Here is a 6,000-nt window from a genome sequence, read left to right on the forward strand (position 1 = left end):
ATCTAATAAAATATACGTATGTCCGTCTTATAAGCCCGGATGGAGGTGAACAATGTAATGTCACCGGTCTAGTTGGAAACATCTCAAATGTGCCCCTTGAAATTTTTCTTGATTGATGAAATAAAATCTCGCTTTCACCTGCAAAAAAGAAAAGAAAAGAGAAGTTCTTTACTGTAATATCACCCGCGCTGCTTCCCCCCGTAGTCCTGGGGGTGGTGCTTCCCCACGCGCGTCCGGAGCAAGAGTAACGCTTGGCGCCAAACAACTCCCATTTCCCGCCACCTTCTGCTCTCGGTCGCAGGCGAATTCATTGGTGACGACAGATTAACCTTTCGTGTGGTCCGCATTACCTTTTTTCAGGGTGGTGAGAATGCGTTGAATAAGGTGACGCTGACTAGACCTGTCCTCCACCCCTTCCTTGCGTACGGCGTAACCATAACTATTTGTGGTACCTGCATATTGTGTCAGTCACAAATACTCCCTCCGTTCCTAAATACTCCCTCCGTTCCTAAATATAAGTCTTTGTAGAGATTTCACTATGGACCACATACGGATGTATATAGATGTATTTTAGAGTGTAGATTTATTCGTTTTGCTCTGTATGTGGTCCATAGTGAAATCTTTCCAAAGACTTATATTTAGGAATGGAGGGAGTATAAGTCTTTGTAGGGATTGCACTATGGACTACATACGGAGCAAAAAGAGTGAATTTGTTACTCTAAAATGCATTTATATACATCCGTATGTGGTTCATAGTGAAATCTCTACAAAGACTTATATTTAGGAACGGAGGAAGTATGTTTTATTGAAACTTTTTGCTTCTGCGGACGATCATACATTGATGTTCTGAAATGCTTCTTCGAAGACAAACTATAACATAGCCAACAACTATTTGCTTCAGAAGAGAGATGCCAGAAGATACTCGAACTTATTCCTGATGAAAGTAAGAAAGAAAAACCCTAAGAAGCTGAGACAATGCTCTTCAAATATCATTGATATTGACAATTTTTTGTTCATTAATTATGAAATGTGTTCAACATTATCCTAAAAGGTTTCCATATCTAGATGTTGCTAGTGAGCTCCATGATAGGTGGCAAGGAAATAGACGGTCCTCTATTTCGAAGGAAGATGTGAATCCAGCAAGATGGGAGCAGTTAAAGACGACCTTGCAGTCAGGAAAACATGAGGTTAGTGTTTAATCTCCTGCTGTTATATTCCTTTCTATTGCATATATTTTAACTGCAGTAAGTGTGTGTGTGTGTGTGTGTGTATACATATACCTTTTGAGATTTAACAGGATGCTTTGTGAACTGTGCAGTACTCATTCTTCAGACTTACAAATTATAGTTGCATCTTGTGACTCAGCTTATCATTTTGAAATGTAGGATGAGTAACTCTAATAAATCATTTTTATGTCTCAGACGCAGGGGCTTCGCAGATGTGTAGAAGAGATTGTCTTCTCATACACGTATCCTAGACTTGACATGGAGGTAAAAGAAAAATCATCACCAATACATTTTGGTAACAAATGAATTATTGATATCTTTTCTGTCCATTAATCAGACTTGATGTTGTATATCAGGTGTCAAAACACATGAACCATTTACTGAAAGCCCCCTTCTGCATACACCCAAAGACAGGTAAAAAGCCGGATATATTTCTAATTTTAGTTTTCTAATGTATTGAGGCGGCACAATTCCATACATGGAAAAAAGAAACATGGAGCTTATTATCCATTAGAAGTTTCTAATATGACTGTAACTTGAATGACGCACACCTTTTAACACACTTCACTTGATGCCCACACTTATGCTTTTTGGAGTTGACTGTTTTTGTTGTAGAACTGTATGATTGATGATTTTGTCACCTCATGAGTTCTAACAACTGTTCCAATGTTTCTCCAGGACGTGTTTGTGTTCCTATCGATCCCAACAATTGTGCGATTTTGATCCTTCGGCTGTTCCAACTCTATCACAGGTATTTCCTAGACAAACATAAAAACATATTATGTGCTAAAATTTATGCGTGCCTTTCGATGCGTGATAACACAATCCTGACCTGCTGGATTTACCATACACGCCCAGCTGTTAGGAGAGCTCAATGCTGCTGGTATGCAGATTGATTCTGAGAGTGGTAAGTTATTTAAGAACTGCACCTTTTTGGATTTGTGTTGAAGTGTGTCATTTTATAACTTGTGAATGACATCTTTGTACCACACAACGTTGTCTTGGATACACCTCATAATCCTGTTTTGAATTGCAGATCGGGAAAGGACATCCCTTGAGAAATCTATCAGATTTTTTCAGAACATCATTCCTGCAACCAATGCTGAAAGCTTGCAAGGTATGTATTCTTTGCTGCTATACTTCTACGGTCATATCACTATCAAAAGGCATTGATATCTACTCCCTCCGTCCCATAATGTAAGACGTTTTTTGACACTACACTAGTGTCAAAAAAACGTTTTACATTATGGGACAGAGGGAGTAACAGTTTGACCTGAGCCATGTAAATTTCTAGTTGATTAAAATGATACAATAGAAGATGGCCCAATAATGGGATGATCTTCTTTCATACTGGGTGGTTGGAAGAATCCCTCCAGTCTCTAGTGATTTGATGTTTCCTGAGAAGTGGACAAACTCGTTTGTTTTCAGTGAAGCTATCTTCCACGTTTTGAACTGAAAGGATCAAACTTCACCGTCATTTATTAGCGTAGTTCTCAGGCTGGCTGTTAATATATTTGCTAGAAAAAGATCCATAATACTTGTCACAAGTATGCTCCTTGTCCGGATAAGCTCTCGGAGTTCTTTTTGGCTTACTTAAGATACTTTGTGCTTTGAACACCAGATTAATTTACTCTCTAAAGTGGTTTTCAGTGGTCCATGTCATCCGCCCCACCGGTTATGCGACTGGTGGTCCCGTCACCCTTCTGCCTCCCATAATTCCCCTTGTCCTCCCCCTCTCATGTCTCATGGCACAAAATCTTTGCTGCTCCTAAAGGTTCTTCCTCCTACCAACCTGTTATCCTCAGCCAAGCGCATTCACATGGTGCACAAGCATTACATGGGTTTAAACCATTGAGAGAAGGGCCCTGTTCCAGGCCACCAAGCACGTGTGGCAAGACTGTAGGATCTGTGCGCTCCTTCCCCTGGTCGGCGTCGGAGTTCTACTTGATTGAGTTCATGCTAATTTTAATGGAGTTGAGGGCAAATGGCGGCGGTTACGTCGTGTAAAGAGTAGTGTGGGAGAAGGAGAGGGGTGTAGCTTTATTGAGAGATTATGAGAAGGGTGATGTGGATGGCCACATGGACAAAAAACCGGTGACGTGAATGCCAACCTTGCAATAAAATGGTATGTGGATGCCGCGGGGGAAGCTGCCCTCAGGAGTTACAGTATTGGAGGTTCGCTGGGAGTAAGTAAGCGAAAATGCCGGGGGTTGTTCACAGAACAGCGGGAGAACTGAGCGTAGCTCGGTTGGCAAGGCACGGGAGTTCGCAGCCAGCCCACCAAAGTTCAAGTCTCGGCTTGAGCGTTTGGTGCTCACGGAGTTTTCTTCTATAAAAAAATGCCAACAGGCTAGTCTAGCCCGGGTTGGTCTTGCTTTTTTTTTCAGAGAACAGCGGGAGGAGTAAGCTACATTTTTCTGTACTTGCTTACATGAAACGAACACTTCGCTACAGAGGCGGCAACGACTCTGCGCATCAACAGCCACACCCTAGAGTTTAACTTGGGGACAAAGGACTACCCTTTTTTTTTGTGAGGGTAAAGAGATTTTATTCCAAGATTACAGGGTTACAATCAAGAGGCAAAAGTTTCTCCACACATGGTGGTCCTCTACCTAGCTATACAGCAGTAGTACTCTCTGTACGACTATACGAAGCCAATCGATCTGCTACCCTATTTTGGTCACGTTTAACTTTCAACGGAATAAACTCTCTTACACCCATATGATGTTGAATCTCAGCTACCAAATGACCATAAGCAGAATACCGAAGACTGTCCCCCTTCATTGCCATCAAAGCTTCCGATGAGTCGGTTTGAACAATGATAGACCCCTCACTATGTTGAATAGCTAGGGCCATTCCTTACGTTAGAGCATGTAGTTCGGTTTCTAGGGCGTCATTGCAGTTGAATATGCACCGATACGCTGTGAAGATGACACTGCCATCACTCCTTCGCAACACCATTCCCGCTGCTGCTGAACCATCTGCACCTGAAAAAGCTCCATCCACAGACAGGGCAATCTGTCCCGGTGGAGGTCTCGGCCAGTGCAGCGCCGAAGCTGCTGTTCGTGGGGTAGCTTGGCTAGTTACCCCGGTCGACATTTTTCCTTTCAGTATTTCCTTAGTGGTATATCTCCTGGCCAGCTGTATTGATGACATGTAGCTCTGAAGATAGTCGGCTGTCGCTGCGGTCGTCGGAATCGTCGTAGCATGTGTGAGATCATTACGCAACGACCAAATTCTCCAGAGAAGCATGATAGTGCAGTCCCTCATTGCATCGTCACAATTTAGAAGAATATTAAGGAGCCAGTCCTTCCCAGTGTCCTTTAGCAGCTGGTTGTCCGGCAGCGCCCAGACCTGGCGCATTTGACTCCACAGCGCCTGTGCATGATCGCATGTGATAAGAGCGTGGAAGCTGGTTTCCTTCTCCGAACCACACAGTGGGCATGTATCACGAGTAGCAATGTGTCTGTACTTTTTGCATGCATTAGTAGCTAACGCCCTGCTGAAATCTGAGATGGGCTCTAGGCCCATATTGCAATTTCTGAAAAATCTCTAAGGGCCCATGTGGGTTATATGGCACTAGGTGTGGTGGGAAGTTTAGTCCCACCCCGGAAGTGGAAGGAGAGTTGAAGTGGTTTATAAGGGTTTCTCTTCTACATGCTATTGGAGCTTGAGAAGAGAAGAGGCCCTCGCGCACTCCTCCTCCGCCGCCCGCCACGACGCGCCGCGGGTTGCAGGATTGAGCCGAGCCGAGCTCACACCTACGCGCTTATTTTTGCCAGTCACTAACGGAGAGTTTTCTGACAGCTGGGCCACGATCTGAGACGTCGGATCGTGGGCTGTCACGGACTCGAACGTGGGTCGAGCCCACGTCTCTCCACGCGGCTGCGCCTATAAGTATGCGGTGTCTCCTAACCCTAGTCGACACGAACAAATCACATCTGCTCACGCGCACGCCCACCGTTGCGGTGACTCCATCCCGTCCGCCACGTACACGGTCGACGGGAGAGCAGGTCTCCGAAACCACGCCCTTCTTGTTCCTGTACGGGGTGAGGGGCGAATAGGTTTTTGGGCAGCGATTACGCGACTGCTCGCTTCCGATCGTCTACTTCCTCCACGTCCGCGTCGCCTTCGTCATCACCATGTCCACCGACGCCGACCGTGCCGCCGCCGAGAAAGCTGAAGCCGACAAGAAGGTCGCTGAGGACGCCGCTGCTGCCACCAAAGCCGCGACCTCTGCGTGGCCTGCTGGAGGGTATAACTCGTTTATCCCGCTCCTGATTATTTTCATATTAGCAGTACTAGCAGTATGTGTAGATTTGTCTACTGTTTGCTTAGTACGTGCATGTTTAGATCAGAGTCAGTACGTCATCAACTTAGTCAATGCCATGCTAGTGATTTACTCATGGATTAATTTAATCGAGAAATTGCCTATTTACTCAACAATCCAAAAACCTATTATGTGTACGAATTTCTCGGCAAGTGGCTTTGCCGCTGCACTGAAACCGGATAAGTTTACCGGTACATACTTCAAGCGTTGGCAGACTAAGACCACGTTATGGCTCACGGCTATGAACGTGTTCTGGGTCACCGGTGTCTCCACGGGAACGATTGCTCCTGAACAGGAGAAGGCGTTCAAGGAGGCTACCGTTGTGTTTCTCGGAGCAGTTCTTAGCGTGATCGGAGATAAACTGGTCGACGCATATTTACATGTGCATGTCGCCAAGGACTTGTGGGAGGCGCTCGAATCTAAATTCGGGGCCGCCGATGCAGG

General features: G+C 45.2%; 1 pseudogene; it reads left to right on the plus strand.

The window, feature by feature from the left end:
• The first annotated feature begins 39 nt into the window (after positions 1-39).
• Positions 40-4,300, plus strand: LOC123139003 (DNA primase small subunit-like; annotated as a pseudogene).
• Positions 4,301-6,000: the final 1,700 nt, after the last annotated feature.

The sequence above is a fragment of the Triticum aestivum genome, chromosome 6B, assembly GCF_018294505.1.
Source record: "Triticum aestivum cultivar Chinese Spring chromosome 6B, IWGSC CS RefSeq v2.1, whole genome shotgun sequence".
Taxonomy (NCBI): domain Eukaryota; kingdom Viridiplantae; phylum Streptophyta; class Magnoliopsida; order Poales; family Poaceae; genus Triticum; species Triticum aestivum.